This window comes from Hyperolius riggenbachi, chromosome 8 (genome assembly GCF_040937935.1).
Source record: "Hyperolius riggenbachi isolate aHypRig1 chromosome 8, aHypRig1.pri, whole genome shotgun sequence".
Classification (NCBI taxonomy): Eukaryota; Metazoa; Chordata; class Amphibia; order Anura; family Hyperoliidae; genus Hyperolius; species Hyperolius riggenbachi.
The window spans coordinates 224,158,494-224,175,714 of NC_090653.1; the positions used below are offsets into that span (position 1 = coordinate 224,158,494).

The window sequence follows — 17,221 nt, forward strand, 5'->3', positions numbered from 1 at the left end:
AATGTGTTTTGGGGTGTATTTTTACACATACTCATGCTGGGTGGGAGAAATATCTCTGTAAATGTCAATTGTTTGATTTTTTTTTACACACAATTGTCCATTTACAGAGATATTTCTCCCACTCAGCATGGGTATGTGTAAAAATACACCCCAAAACACATTATACTACTTCTCATGAGTACGGCGATACCACATGTGTGGCACTTTTTTGCACCCTAACTGCGCTAAGGGGCCCAAAGTCCAATGAGCACCTTTAGGCTTTACAGGGGTGCTTACAATTTAGCACCCCCCAAAATGTCAGGACAGTAAACACACCCCACAAATGACCCCATTTTGGAAAGTAGACAGGGGTATGTGTAAAAATACACCCCAAAACACATTATACTACTTTTCCTGAGTACGGCGGTACCACATGTGTGACACTTTTTTGCAGCCTAGGTGCGCTAAGGGGCCCAACGTCCTATTCACAGGTCATTTTGAGGCATTTGTTTTCTAGACTACTTCTCACGGTTTAGGGCCCCTAAAATGCCAGGGCAGTATAAGAACCCCACAAGTGACCCCATTTTAGAAAGAGGACACCCCAAGGTATTCCGTTAGGTGTATGGCGAGTTCATAGAAGATTTTATTTTTTGTCACAAGTTAGTGAAAAATGACACTTTGTGAAAAAAAAAACAATAAAAATCAATTTCCGCTAACTTTTGACAAAAAATAAAATCTTCTATGAACTTGTCATACACCTAACAGAATACCTTGGGGTGTTTTTTTTTCTAAAATGGGGTCACTTGTGGGGTTCCTATACTGCCCTGGCATTTTAGGGGCCCAAAACCGTGAGTAGTCTGGAAACCAAATGTCTCAAAATGACTGTTCAGGGGTATAAGCATCTTCAAATTTTGATGACAGGCGGTCTATGAGGGGGCGAATTTTGTGGAACCGGTCATAAGCAGGGTGGCTTTTTAGATGACAGGTTGTATTGGGCCTGATCTGATGGATAGGAGTGCTAGGGGGGTGACAGGAGGTGATTGGTGGGTGTCTCAGGGGGTGGTTAGAGGGGAAAATAGATGCAATCAATGCACTGGGGAGGTGATCGGAAGGGGGTCTGAGGGGGATCTGAGGGTTTGGCCGAGTGATCAGGAGCCCACACGGGGCAAATTAGGGCCTGATCTGATGGGTAGGTGTGCTAGGGGGTGACAGGAGGTGATTGATGGGTGTCTCAAGGTGTGATTAGAGGGGGGAATAGATGCAAGCAATGTACTGGCGAGGTGATCAGGGCTGGGGTCTGAGGGCGTTCTGAGGGTGTTGGCGGGTGATTGAGTGCCCTAGGGGCACATAGGGGTCTAATCTGATAGGTAGCAGTGACAGGGGGTGATTGATGGGTAATTAGTGGATGTTTAGGGTAGAAAACAGATGTAAACACCGCACTTGGGAGGTGATCGGACGTCGGATCTGCGGGCGATCTATTGGTGTGGGTGGGTGATCAGATTGCCCGCAAGGGGCAGGTTAGGGGCTGATTGATGGGTGGCAGTGACAGGGGGTGATTGATGGGTGATTGACAGGTGATCAGTGGGTTATTACAGGGAAGAACAGATGTAAATATTGCACTGGCGAATTGATAAGGGGGGGTCTGAGGGCAATCTGAGCATGTAGGCGGGTGATTGGGTGCCCGCAAGGGGCAGATTAGGGTCTGATCTGATGGGTAACAGTGACAGGTGGTGATAGGGGGTGATTGATGGGTGATTGATGGGTAATTAGTGGGTGTTTATGGTAGAGAACAGATGTAAACACCACACTTGGGAGGTGATCGGACGTCGGATCTGCGGGCGATCTATTGGTGTGGGTGGGTGATCAAATTGCCCGCAAGGGGCAGGTTAGGGGCTGATTGATGGGTGGCAGTGACAGGGGGTGATTGATGGGTGATTAATGGGTGATTGACAGGTGAATGACAGGTGATCAGGGGTATAGATGCATACAGTACACGGGGGGGGGGGGGTCTGGGGAGAATCTGAGGGGTGGGGGGTGATCAGGAGGGAGCAGGGGGCAGTTTAGGGCATAAAACAAAAATAGCGTTGACAGATAGTGACAGGGAGTGATTGATGAGTGATTAGGGGGGTGGGCAGGGGGTGTCTGAGGGGTGCTGTGGGCGATCAGGGGGCAGGGGGGGGGGAATCAGTGTGCTTGGGTGCAGACTAGGGTGGCTGCAGCCTGCCCTGGTGGTCCCTCGGACACTGGGACCACCAGGGCAGGAGGCAGCCTGTATAATACACTTTGTATACATTACAAAGTGTATTATACACTTTGTATGCGGCGATCCGGGTGTTAGTAACCGCCGGCGCTTCCGAATGGCCGGCGGGTTACAGTGCGAGGTGGGCGGAGCCAGTCCCCGGCGGCCGATCGCGTCACTAATGACGCGATCGCGCCCCCCCATGCCCGTACAAGGACCGCCGCCTCTGTGCTTGCGGCGGTCCTTGCGGGATCCACTTACCGGCCGCCTCTGTGCAGTGGGCGGTCGGCAAGTGGTTAAATTCTGAAAACAGGGCGATCTACAAACAGCCAATCAGATTTGTTTAATTTCAATGGAAAAATGCCTCAAACCTGGTACAGTTGGTCACTGGGTGACTGGGGGTTCCAATTCAAAAAGGGGGCGGAGCCACAGAAAATCAGATTTGTTTAATTTCAATAGGAAGATACAAATTATTGATGCCAAGGACCCCAAAGCTCATAAACTTGGTCATTGAGTGACTTTATGTCAAGGTTAGAAACAGCCAAAAACAACTAACTTTTTACATGGGAAAAATATAAACTGCAGCCATTCTTACACTGTTAATGGCAGGGTTCTCAAACTTGACACAGTTGGTCACTGGGTGACTGGGATTAATATTCAGAAAAGTAGGTGGAGACTACAACAGCCAATCAAAACTCACCTTTTGATTTTCAAGAGGAATATTGACATTTCTGCCATTCTTACACTGTTAATGGCAGAGGCCTCAAACCTGCTACAGTTGATCATTAAGTGACTGGGGTTAAAATTCACTAAAGGGGCGGAGCCACAAACAGCCAATCAGATTTTTTTGATGGATAAACTGCTTCCGTTCACTCAATTTTGATGCCAGGAACCCGGAAGTTCACAAACTTGGTCATTGAGTGACTGTGTGTTAAAGAGGAACTTCAGCCTACACAAACATACTGTCATTAACCACTTTACCCCCGCCGGTCCGAATTTCTCCGTCCCTTTTTCCATCCTTTAACCCCCAGGGACGGAGAAATCCGTACCTTCCGCGCTACCGCCGCTGTCCGCGCTCCCGCCGCTGTCCGCGCTCCTGCCGCTCGTGCGCGCGCACCCGCCGCTCGTGCACGCTGCCGCCCGCTCGCCCGGAGATCAATGAATGGGAAAATCCATTCCCGTTCGTTGATCTAAGCCCCCGCAATGATCCGCTGCTTCTATTAGAAACAGCGCGATCATTGTGATTCTCCCAGCCTCCTACTGCTTCCTGTAAGCGTCCTTCCGGACGCTTACAGGTCGCATGTAAACAGACTCACTGTGGCCATCTTGTGTCCAAATAGTAAACTACACCCTAAAGTATTTTACACATACAAATACATTGTATTACACAATAAATTAACTCATTACCTCCCACACTCCCCAATTTATTTATTTTTTTGTTATTTAAAAAATAAATAAACAAATACAATAAAAAAATAAACAAAATAGTTACCTTAGGGACTGAACTTTTTAAATATTTATGTCAAGAGGGTATAACACTGTAACTTTATAAACTACGGGCTTGTAATTAGGGATGGACGCAAAACTGAAAAAAATGCACCTTTATTTCCAAATAAAATATTGGCGCCAAACATTGTGATAGGGACATAATTTAAACGGTTTTATAACCGGGACAAAAGGGCAAATAAATTTCATGGGTTTTAATCACAGTAGCATGCATTATTTAAAAACTATTAAGACCAAAAACTGAAAAATAATAATTTTTCCCACATTTTCTCCTATTTTCCCATTAAAACACATTTAGAATAAAATAATTCTTGGCATAATGTCTCACCTAACGAAAGGTTAATTGGTGGCAAAAAAAACAAGATATAGTTCATTTCATTGTGATAAGTAATAATAAAGTTATAGACGAATGAATGGATGGAGCGCTGAAAGGTGAAAATTGCTCTGGTGTTCAAGGGGTAAAACCCCTCAGTGGTGAAGTGGTTAAGTTACATTAGCTATGTTAATTAAAATAGATAGGTAATATAATTTTTTACCCACCCTGTTTTAAAAGAACAGGCAAATGTTTGATTTCATGATGGCAGCCATCTTTTTGGTTGAAAGGAGGTGACAGGGAGCATGAGACAGAGTTCCAACTGTCCTGTGTCCTGAGCACCTCTCCCAGTTGCTAGGCAACGTGAATAACAACATAGGAAATACCAACATGCTCTGTACAGCATCAGGGAAAAAAAAGCCCGGGCTTTTTTTCTTTGATGGGTGGAGCTTAGCTAAAAATGGAGCTAAAAATGATGCTTTGGTAAGAAAAACAAAGTTCTGATGCTGTGAAACTGTTAAAGAAACACAAAGCCTTTTCAGTTCTGCTGAGTAGACCGGAGGTTCACTTTAAGGTTACAAAAACTGGGTGGAGACAAAAGCAGATTTCCCTGGGAAAATGTTAACTGCAGCCCTTCTTCACTGTTAATGGCAGGGTTCTCAAACTTTGCACAGTTATTTACTGGGTGACTGGGATTCAGAAAAGTGGGTAGAGCCTAAGAAGGCCAATCAATATTCACCTGTTGATTTTCAAGGGGAATATTAAAATTGCTGCCATTCTTGGACTGTTAATGTCTCGAGCCTCAAACCTCGTACAGTTTGGTCATTGGGCCACTGGGCTTCAAATTCAGAAAAGGGGGTGGAGCCACAAATAGCCAATCAGATTTGTTTTTAATGATGCCAAGGACCCGAAAGCTCACAAACTTGGTCATTGAGTGACTGTGTGTCCAGGTTACAAAAGTGGACAGAGACTAAAACAAATTTCACTGGGAAAATATAAACGGCAGGCCTTCTTATACTGTTAATGGCAGGGTTCTCTAACTCTGCCCAGATGGTGACTGAGATTAATATTAAGGGAAGTGGGTGGAGCCTATAATAGCCAACCAAAATTCACCTGTTGATTTTCAATAGGAATATTTAAATTGCTGCCATTTTTACACTGTTAATAGCACGTGCCTCAAACCTGCTACAGTTGGTCATTGGGTGACTGGGGTTCAAATGCTGGAGAGGGGCTGAGTCACAAACCCCCAATCTGATTTATTTAATTTCTATGGGAATATACAAATTATTGATGCCAAATCTCACAAACTTGGTCATTGAGTGTTTGTGTGTTAGGGTAAGAAAAAGTGGGAAGAGCCGACACCAGCCAAATACATACCCGGGCAACGCCGGGTCATCAGCTAGTAAACAATATAAAGGAGTGTGCAGAAAGGATCACAAAAGTATAATGAAATCGAAAAAGAAAAGAATGGTATATCTTTATTGATTTAAAAAGAATAAAAACACTTAAAAACACACAGTATAGCGAGGTATGCGTGAATTAACATGAACAATATAATAATGCAGTAGTAAATACTGTCTCAAAATTCCACAAACAAGTACACAGATACAGGAAGTCCCCAGTTAACGAACGAGATATGGACTGTAGGTTCATTCTTAACCTGAATCTGTTCTTCACAAAATTGTGCCATCTCTATCCCCTGTACCTCCTCTGTGCCCCCTGTGCCTCCAGTGTCCCCTCTGTGTCACATCTGCCCTCTGTGCTTGCATATACAAGTTTAAAAACTATTTTTTCTTTAATTTTTTTTTTAAATCGATTTTCTCAAGAACGAACTAAATGGACACTAATCCAATTTGAAAAAAAATGTTGGGACTTGTTTCCATGGAAACACAGAATCCATGCCGTTTGTGTCGGCGGGTCGTTCGCAAGTCGGGCATTCGTAAGACAGGGACTACCTGTATATAATTATATTGAAATACATATAGTCAATAAAGTATTTTTTTTTAGTAGTTTTTTTTAGCCAGTAGTTTTTTTAGCCATCAGTAAAAGCAGGACGTTTGAATTGGAATTATACCATTTATTGGCTAACTTAAAGGGAACCTAAACTGAGAGGGATATGGATGTTTCCTTTTAAACAATACCAGTTGCCTGACTCTCCTGCTGATCAATTTGCTGCAGTAGTATCTGGATCTCACACCTGAAACAAGCATGCAGCTAATCCAGTCTGACTTCAGTCAGAGCACCTGATCTGCATGCTTGTTGAGGGGCTGTGGCTAAAATTATTAGAGACACAGGAACAGCAGGAGAGTCAGGCAACTGGTATTATTTAAAAGGAAAAATCCATATCCTTCTCAGTTTAGGTTCCCTTTAAAGCAAACGTGATTTTCTAAAACCAAAAAGTTAGATACTTGTCTCAGTAGAGGAAAGCCTCTGGATGCTCTAGAGACTTCTCTGATCCCTCTTGAGCCCACTGCTAGTTGCTATGACACTTTTTTGTCGCGGCTACGGTCTCGTCTGTCTACAAGGCTGCACTGTGATTGGAGGTGTGTGGATCTATGCTACTGCATCGTCCTGCACACAGCGAACGTGCTCGTACAAAAATGGGAGTGAGACCACTCAAACTTATTCGACAAGCCCTTGTCAAATATGTTCAAAGGGGCTCAAGCTTCCCTAAACTGAGGTAAGTACAGTGTCTAACTTTTTATCCAAATTTAGTTTCAAGTACACTTATAAAACATACTTATGTCAGTAGGGAGAAGCCTCTGAATGTTCCAAAGGCCTCCCCACTCCTTCATGACCCCTGTGCTGCTGACTGGGACTCTCTTCATCTTAAATAACACAGATATGATCCTATACTAAGGACTAAAAATTAACTTTTAATAATACATATTAAAATAGATCTTGGCTGCTATAGTTTCAAGACTGATACAGCGACATGAGGGGCTATATAAAGACCTGGTAAGTATGAGAAAACTATCTCAGTATTGCCCTATCAATGTGGCTGAAATTTGAATTGATAGGGCAACAATACTGAGATAGTTTTCTCATACTTACCAGGTCTTTATATAGCCCCTCATGTCGCTGTATCAGTCTTGAAACTATAGCAGCCAAGATCCATTTTAATATGTATTATTAAAAGTTAATTTTTAGTCCTTAGTATAGGATCATATCTGTGTTATTTATCCTAAATTAGGCTTCTGTGTTGTTTACTCTCTTCATCTTCACAGCAGTGCTCCTCTCCGTGTACAAGTTCAGCCAGACTGCACAAGTGCCAGTGGGATTGTGCCTGCACAGAGCTGCTCGTGCTACAGCGCAGGCCATACTTGCACCTGTGGGCAAGCAATCTTCATTTTAATGTCCAAGATTTTTAGAGGGTCCTAGTACAGCGCAGGAGAGGCCAGGAACACTGGGGAAGCTTCTGGACCTTCCAAGCGCTACCTACTAGTGATGCAAGTATCAACTTTTTTTTTTTTTTTTTTTTAGGACTACAGGTGTACTTCCCGAGCCAATTAATAATCACCCCTCAATGAGGGAAGGCTCAGGATCCTTTTGAGACTCCCCTCATGGTCCAAGTGCCCCTGATGCTGAGCGCGGCCCCTCCTAGTCCTGGCCGCGCGGCTCCTCTTCTACAAACATTGCAGCGCATTGTAAGATTGAGCGCGCATGCACAGTAACAGGGAGCTGTGGGCTCTGTGCTACCGCGCATGCGGGCTCGATCTTACAATGCGGGCCATGATTGCGGAAGAGGAGCCATATGGCTCTGATAGGATTAGTGACAATGCATTGTCAAAGTCTCCGCCCCACTACCTGCGACCTGGATCCTGGCCCCAACTGGATCCCTAATGCAGTGCCCAGAGCTGATCAGGCCAGCACTTCACAAAATCACTCAGTGCTCCTTGCAAAGTGGACTTTTCCCAGAAGAACTAAAGAAAGCAATCATAAAACCCCTCTTGAAGAAACCATCACTAGATCCTGATTCTGTAACCAACTACAGACTTGTTGCGAACTTACCATTCCTATCAAAAGTTATCGAGAAAGTAGTCGCCAACCAGCTGGAAGCCAGGCTTACAGATAACAACATCTTTGATACTTTTCAGTCAGGATTCAGGAAAAGGCACAGCACTGAAACAGCATTAGTCCGAGTAATGAATGATCTACTTACTGCAAGGGACAAGGGTGATTGCTCAATTTTGATTCTTCTTGACTTGTCTGCAGCATTTGATACTGTGGATCATGAAATACTAATCCAGCGACTTACTACTTACGAAGAATTACTGTGGCCTAAGGGGTACTGTTCTTAGCTGGTTTCAGACCTTCCTATCTGGCAGGACACAGCAAGTATGTCTGGGCACACACTACTCTAATCCAGTGCCACTTCCCTATGGAGTTCCACAGGGTTCTGTACTATCACCATTACTCTTGCAGTCTACATGCTCCCACCGGGCAAAATAATCCAGAACTATGGCCTAGGATACCATTGTTATGCAGATGACACACAACTGTATCTGTCCTTCAAGCCTGGCACCCAAGACCCATCAGCATCCATAAATGCGTGTCTAGTGGATTTACAAAATTGGATGAACACCAGCTGGCTGAGGCTGAACTCTGACAAAACAGAGGTGTTGGTGGTAGGTGGTCCACACATGATGGATAAAGTTCAAAACGCTCACCACCTAAAACTAGCAATTGGGGGAGATACTGTACAGTATAAAGACTCTGTGCGAAACCTTGGGGTGATCCTGGATGGAAATCTAAAACTCAAACAGCAGATATCAGCTGTCGTCAAGTCTTCCTTCTTCCATCTAAGAAATATAGCGAAAATCAAACACCTTATCCCAGCTGAAGACCTACCTGCCCTGGTTCATGCATTTGTATCCTCCCGCCTAGACTACTGCAACGCCCTGTTCATCGGATCTACAGAAAAGGTTCTGCGCCCCTTACAGCTAGTGCAGAATGCTGCAGCCAGACTCCTAGCCAATGCCCCCCCCCCCCCCCCCCCGCAGCTCACACATCACCCCAGTACTGCAAACTCTTCACTGGTTGCCAGTAAAATGGAGAATCAATTTTAAGATCTGCCTGCTGACATTCAAGGCTCTACACCACATGGGACCCAAATACATAGCGGATCTATTGGAACTTTATGCCCCTCCACGCACCCTCCGCTCTGCCAACAAGATGAAGCTGATTATTCCCAGGATACACTTAACATTTGGTGCTCGGGCCTTTTCCTACACAGCCCCTACTCTATGGAACTCACTTCCACAATCAGTACGAGAGGCTCCCTCTCTGGACAGCTTTAAAAAAAGGCTAAAAACTCACCTCTTTTCCCTAGCCTTTGAGACTGCATAATGCAGGGTCACAGCGCTTTGAGTCCCCAGGGAGAAAAGCGCTATATAAATATTATTGTTAATCTTTGGGTGGGGGGGGGGGGGCGCTCAGCGATGGGGGACAGCAGACCGAAAGGGGAAGCCTCAATATGATCCTGAGGCTTCCCTCTATTTAGGTAAGTATCCGGTGTTGTGTACCCAAACCTCCCAATAAAGGAAGTAATGGTATGTGCCTTTGGGGGTTTGGCGGTTGCGAGAAGCACCATTACCTACCAACGGGGTGTTGCTCCTTTGGCCCGTTTGGGATGGTCCATCCTCTTTAGCTAAATGCAGCTTCTGCAGCCATTTGTAATTCCCTGCTGTTGTCACGCACGCATTTATTTATGTATTGTACTTCTAAAGCGCCAACATATTACGCAGCGCTGGACATTCGTTTAGGTTACAGACAATATTTAGGGGTGACATACAGCAAAATGAGATGCAACTCTCCCTATATGGGCTGCATTGCTTATGACCCACAGTGGGAATTACAATTGCTTGCAAATGTTGCAGTGGGCTTGGGAGGATGGAGAATGCAGAACAGAACACAGAATAACATACCTCCCAACTTTTTGAGATGCGAAAGAGGGACAGTTAAGCCACACCCCTAATCACGTCGCCGGCACAACCCTAGTCACACAAACCATAAAGATTTCATAAGAAAAATATGTTGTTTTATAATTCAAACCACACTGGTCCTTTCTATCCTGGTTCATTTTTCTTCGTATTCACATTTTAAAATTAGTAATACATCAGTTTAAAGGATGGGAATAAAGTTTAGAGTCAATCAAACACATTTTTTAGTAGAGAAATATATATATTTAAATAGAAAGAAGGACAAAGTCCTGATAGAGGGACAGGGCTCCCACAGAGGGACTGTCCCTCCGAAAGAGGGACAGTTGGGAGCTATGGTACACAGAAGCACCCTGTAGATAAGTAATGGTGTTCTCCATAACCCCCTCAGTAGCACACGCATTAGGAACTGCTCTCATAGGGAGGTTCGTGCTCAGTGCACTTTAATATACATATCTTAGCGCAGAGTATATGTTTTCTATATACCGACACGATTAGGAACTGCTCTCATCGGGAGGTTCCTTTTTTTTTTTTTAAATGTGCTCAGTGCACTTTAATATACATATTTTTAGCGCAGAGTATATGTTTTCTATAGACAGGACAGCCAGTATTATTTACATATCAGCACCAATGTACTCCATAAGCAGAGCCGTAATGCTGTAGGCTTCCCAGCTCAGTGATATGTCCCTCCTGTCCCTGGCTAGTGTTGTCCGGATCATGAACGATTCGGATCTTTGATCCGAATCTATTTTATGAGTCGATCATCCGAATCATCAAAATGAACGATTCGGATCGCAAAAGGGGCGGGGCCAGGAGCGACACGCCCCCTCTCAGCGGGCAGCGGGGTCCTGGAAGCAGGGATCGCTCTGTTGGATGGGAGGCAGCCTTGCAGGGAGACAGGTAGATGAGAGAGAGGGGACATGGGTGCCACTGCCAGATATGTGTAGAGCACACATACTGGCTGCAATGTGCTGCTCATTATAGGCTGGCTGTTCTGTAGTTGTGCACAGTGATCACATTGGAAGCTTTTGGCTCAGCACAGCTCAGTGACTTTGCAGACAGTGTGATTGAAAGGCAATATAATCCTCCTGCACTCGGCACTAAACAGCTGCACTTATCGTCTGGGAATGCTTTCTTTCACTGTGCGACCTTTTCTTTCAAAGTGTACAGATGAACATATAGGTGAAATACATGTAAAGCATATGATTGCAGCATGTGGGTATTACGTGCAAACAGAGCAGGGACAAGGTCCTCCAGCACCCAAGGCTGAGACACCAAAGTGCGCCCCTCCATCCCTCCCACCTCAGCTGTCACACACTGATTGCTATTAGACTAAGAGGGCCACAGGGCCCACAACCTCCCCAACACCTTAATCTCTAGTTATTTGGCTTGCAGTCACTACTATGTATCCCCTTTTCTTATTTCTTTCTGCTTCAAACACAATTAGGAATGACAGCTGAATGAATTGTGCGCCCCCTCCTACACTGCGCCCTGAGGCAGGAGCCTCTCCAGCCTATGCCTCGGCCCGGCCCTGCGTGCAAACATTTCTGCTCTCTGCTCGTCCCTCCTCTGTCCACTCCCTGCCCTCTGTCCATCTTCTCCCCTTCTCTGTGTGTCCACTCCCTCCCCTTCTCCTGCCCACAGACCTGTCCTGCTGTTCATTTCACCCCCGAATGCTTCCGGTAGTAAAATGATCCGAGATTCGGATCAAAGATCCGGATCTCTTCAATGATCCGATTCGAACCATCCGGATCATTGAAAAGATCCGAACTTCCCATCTCTATCCCTGGCTGCACAGCAGCATTGCCTCCCACCCATCACTCCCAGCTGCCTCTTCCCCCAGCTGCCTCTTCTCCCAGCTCTATCTTATCTGCTCTCTCTGCGTGAGCGCGCGTCGCCGCTTCCGTGTGTCGCAGAGATAATACGTCACTATACAGCGGCAGCCGGGGAAGGCAGTGACGTCGCTATGGCTGCCTAAAGGAACGGAGGGAAAGGAGAAGACCGCTGTCCGTTCTCACAAATGACCTGGTGACAACGGGCGGGGGAGGGCTGCGGCTGCCAGTGGCGGTAAGAGGAGGGGCCACCATCATCTCTGCACAGTATCTATCTATCTATCTAATGTGTGATTGCCCCTCATCCCTGCTGGTCAGCCTAGTGTCAGCGGGCACGCAGGGAGGTAGAGCTGATAACTCCCCTAGCAACCAGAAATCCTAGCATGCAAGAAATCACCATTTATTTTTATTGGAACGAGATTTAAAGAATAAAATGAATAAAATCACCTGAAGCGTACTAAAACTTTAAAATAGAAATCGTGGGATGCAGTAATAGATATCCCGACATACGGAGCAGTGCTTTTCAGCGCTGCTAGATTTGGGCGCAGCCAGCGCCGCCATAGACTGTAATGGGAATCAGTCTATAGCGGCGCTCAGTGAGGAAGGTCGGCTCCGTCAGAAGACGGAGCCGAAGTTGCTTAAAAAACACAATAATTCGGCCTCCAGCAATCGCTGGAAGCCGAATTATTTCATTCCCCCACTATCCATGTCGGCCTGGAGGGGGAATAGTAATTAAAACGCCCCGGACTTGTGCAGAAGCAGGACCAGCCATTTAACAGCTGGATCCTGCGCCCAAGTCTACCAGCGCCGTATTCAAATGTACGCCCCGACATATCCTGTGGGCAGCACGGTGGCGTAGTGGTTAGCTCTCTTGCCTTGCAGCACTGGGTCCCCGGTTTGAATCCCAGCAAGGGCACTATCTGCATGGGTTTTCACTGGGCACCTCAGTTTCCACCAACATCTCAAAAGCATACAGATAAGTTAATTGGCTTCCCCCTAAAATTGGCACTAGACTATAATACATACACAATACAATAGCTATAGGACTATGGTAGGTATTAGATTGTGAGCCTCTCTGAGAGATAGTTAAGTGACGAGACATTATACTCTGTACAGCACTGTGGAAGATGTCAGCGCTATATAAATACTAAATGATAATCCCTCATGCTGTCATCAGGGTCCCACCTGTTCCATGACCGTTGAGGTGACCTAGTGGATAACCTAGGGAAGAGTTGTTCAATCACAGCACCCTTCAAGCGTTGTAATTGGTGAATTGTGGTTGTGTAATTATTATTACTACCTATCTGAAACTTTAAAGTTGTTGAGATTATTGTCATTGGAGCAGGGCTGTGAAGTCGGTCCAAAAATCCACCGACTCCGACTCCTCAGTTTAGGATTCCACCGACTCCTCGACTCCAACTCCTCTAATTTGCATATTACAATTTTGTTGATTAAAAGTATGTAACGTGAAATTCGTCTCTTAAAGGGATACTGTAGGGGGGTCGGGGGAAAATGAGCTGAACTTACCCGGGGCTTCTAATGATCCCACGCAGACATCCTGTGTTGGCGCAGCCACTCCCCAATGCTCCGGCCTCGCCTCCGGTTCACTTCTGGAATTTCTGACTTTAAAGTCAAAAAACCACTGCGCCTGCGTTGCCGTGTCCTTGCTCCCGCTGATGTCACCAGGAGTGTACTGCGCAGACACAGACCATACTGGGCCTGCGCTGTGCGCTCTTGATGACATCAGCGGGATCGAGGACACGGCAACGCAGGCGCAGTGGTTTTCTGACTTTAAAGTCAGAAATTCCAGAAGTGAACCGGAGGCGGGGCCGGAGCATCGGTGAGCAGCTGCGTGGGCACAGGATGCCTGCGGGGGACCATTAGAAGCCCCGGGTAAGTTCAGCTCATTTTCCCCCGACCCCCCTACAGTATCCCTTTAACTGCCAACGCTTAGGAATTTTACAAGACAACTGAAGTGAGAAGGATATGTAGACTACTATATTTATTCCCTTTAGACTAAAACTAGTCCTTGGTAAGAGTACTTGTAAAAGGTACAAACCGGAACAAAGAACATCTATCAGGCCCTAGGCAATGTAAGTGTGGGTACATGTAAGAATGATGTGCAGGTACTCTGCAGGGGAATGAGGAGATTCTTCCTCTATTACACATTCTTCATGCACAATCTGAACAAGGTTTATGGGTGACAGACAACATCTCTGTGTTCAATGTGCACAGCATTCTCAGTGGATTCCCTGCAGCTCTGTGGGGAGTACATATGTAGAGTATAGTACTGCTGTGTAACAAAGTAAACCTGAGACAGATGAAATTAAAGTTTTATACATACCTGGGGCTTCCTCCAGCCGCCTTCAGGATAATCAGTCCCTCGTTGTCCTCCTCCACCACCTGGATCTTCTGCTATGAGTCCAGGTACTTGAGCCAGTCTGGCGTAGTGCGCATGCACACACTCCGCCGCCAGGAGCATACTACACTTGTGCAGCACTATTGCGCAGGTGCAGAATGTTCCTGGCTGTGGGAGCGGCATGCGGCCGGACAGCGCTGACTGGTTGAATAACCAGGACTCATAGCAGAAGATATGGGTGGTGGAGGACAGCGAGGGACTGATTAGCCTGAAGGGGGCTGGAGGAAGCCCCAGGTATGTATAAAACTTTACTTTTCATCCGTCTCAGGTACCCTTTAATTTGTAGTCACCAAACCAAATTTTAACAACATATCAAATTATTTGATTTCATCAGAAAAGAGAGTGCATACATTTGCATAAATCAGCATCAGTGCAGAATTATTTCCATCTCATTGACCATCTCTATTAGTGACACAGCTACACATCAGGCTTTATTCTTACAGCATAGATGTTATTTAGTATATATAAGAGATTCCTGTGTACACATCATATATACAGTCACAATCAGATATGTATATCTGACCTTAAAAATACGGGGACTGCTTTGTTGAAGCAGCACAAGTAACTAATTTTGATTGGTTTATTTCATTTTTGTGGACTAAGCACAGCTATTACTGTATATATACATTATTTTTAATGACATTTTATCATATTTTCTATTTTAATTACAGTTACAAATTCATTAGGAGTCGGTGCATTTTTTTCTCCGACTCCAGGCACCCAAAATTGCCCGACTCCACGACTCCGACTCCACAGCCCTGCATTGGAGAACTGTCGAAACAGCAACCAATCATATTTCCCTATAAGGTATTTTGCAGGGTCATCTCAGGCATACCAGTGCCACCTTTTGAACCCTGACCAGGCTCCTGAAAGTCCACAGTGCGGTGAACAAGCGATTCGCAAGTGGACATGCATGCGCAAGTTTCAATCTGTGCATGTCCAATGAAAGAAATTACTTGTGTACGTTTTATTCATGCTCGAGTGCTTCCCTTTACTGGAAATGCATGATTCAGAACTTGCGCATACCCAGTTGAAAAGCACTTGTGCATAGCCACAGGTCTTTCCTGGTTTAGGATTTGATGAGGAATCAGTATTGAAAAGGTCAATCACGGGCAAAGGGAGTGTCCTTAAACACAACGAGCAACATGAAGGGTCTCAGTGGATTTACACAGTGGATTTAATTTTAATTTTGCTTCTGGTGCACTTTAAAGGGTGCCTGTGGTCAGGGGGCAAAAGTTAGATACTTACCTCAGTAGGAGGAAGCCTCTGGATGGTCCAGTGGCTTCTCTGATCTTCCAACGCCTCACCGAGGCCCATATGCAATTCACTTTTTCTCCTGAGTTTTCTCCTAGGAGATAATTTTTCATCTTCTGTTTTAAAATAACTTTTAAGCATTTTACAATTGAAAAAGTAAGTGAAAAGGTACTATCAAAATTATGTTACGTATTTTCTTGCTTGCTGGTGGTTTAAATGGCATTTTATGATAACGTGTGAAAATATCAACTAGGAGAAAACTCTGGAGAAAAAGTTAATTGTATATGGGCCCGGGACTCTTGACAACATTCAACATTAATGTTGCGTATTGCTCTTGGCTTCACTCCCCTCTGTGTACAAGAGTGGCTGCGCTGTGCAGGTGCAAAATACTGCCCATACCTGCGCAGTAGCATGAAGCTGCTTGTTCATGACATTTTTCTGTGTGCTTACGTGGTTGCATGCTGTGCAGGTATGAACCCACCAGCTCTTGCCCAGTGTGACCTCGCTCATACATGGGAGGGGAGCAGAACTGAAAAGATGTAGAGGGTTCCGGCTGGCAGCCAAGGGGTTATGGAGTATCAAGAAAGCCTTCCTCTACATTGGTAAGTAGTTAATACCACCCCTCCCCCCAACTACAGGTTTGCTTTAACATAAACCTTAATTAAACCTAAGGTGCCTAGTGTAACTTACCTAGGGCTTCTTCTAAAGCCCTATATAATCCTTCTGGTTCCTCGCTGACATTCTGTGCCGAGCCTTACAGCAGCTGTGCTGATCCATTCAGCAGCTGTCCCCTCAGAAAGCTGCATGCTCTGCCATGAGCTGCACACCTCATCTATCACGCTCAAGTGGCCTTAAGCGGTTTTCACTTGCGTGATGCGTAAAAATTGCCACGGTGCATGTGCCAATTGCTCCAGGCCACAGTAGCGTGATCAAGGAGGTGTGTGGCTGTGCAGAAGCTACCTATTGCCTTAGGTGGCCAGCTTTCAGAGGGGTAGGGCTGCTGAACAGATTGCACCAGAAGCACAGAAAGGGACCAAAAGGACTACAGGAGGCCTTGAAGAAGCTTCAGATAAATTATTATACTGGGCACTTAAAGAGAACGAGAGGTGGGTTTGATAAATCATATAAGGCACGTTCTGTATACAATGACCAGCCTCTGCGTCCTTCCAGCGTTACTCCAGCGTAGACTTAAAGACTGTAGGATTACACTCCCCTAGTGACCAGGCTATTTTTTACTAAATGGTGCTCTGCAGCTTTAATAGCTTGCTGCAGAGCACTATATCTTAGCACACAAAGGACAATCTTTGACTTTAAAAGGCAACTGAAGTGAGAGGGATATGGAGGCTGCCATATTTATTTCCTTCTAAACAGTACTAGTTGCCTGGCAGCCCTGCTGATCTTTTTGGCTTTATCAGTGTCTGAATAACGCCTGAAACAAGCATGCAGCTAATCTTGTCAGATCTGACAATGTCAAAAACGCCCGATCTGCTGCATGCTTGTTTAGGGTGTATTACTAAAAGTATTGGAGGAAGAGGATTAGCAGGGCTGCCAGGCAACTAGTATTGCTTAAATGGAAATAAATATGCCAGCCTCCATGTTCCTTTCTCTTCAGTTGCCCTGTAATGTCGAAGACTGTTTAGAGGGTCGCCGCGAGGGATGGGTGTACAGAGACCAGATAGGCCTCTGAACTATCGCTACGCTTCCCCCAGGGGGCACACTACAGGCTAAACGTGTAATTTG

At 45.5% G+C, this 17,221-nt stretch overlaps 1 protein-coding gene across 4 annotated transcripts in view; it reads left to right on the forward strand.

Moving 5' to 3' along the window:
* Nucleotides 1-11,922: 11,922 nt before the first annotated feature.
* The window catches only part of LOC137527598 (zinc finger protein 628-like), a 43,112-nt gene continuing 37,813 nt past the window's right edge, over nt 11,923-17,221 (forward strand). For 3 of the 4 annotated variants that reach the window (XM_068248213.1, XM_068248217.1, XM_068248216.1), the window contains exon 1: nt 11,923-12,043. The gene's annotated coding sequence lies outside the window, so the exon portion shown is untranslated. Of the gene's footprint in view, nt 12,044-14,898; nt 15,035-17,221 lie in introns of all 4 variants that reach the window. The other variant, XM_068248215.1, reaches the window with a different exon arrangement.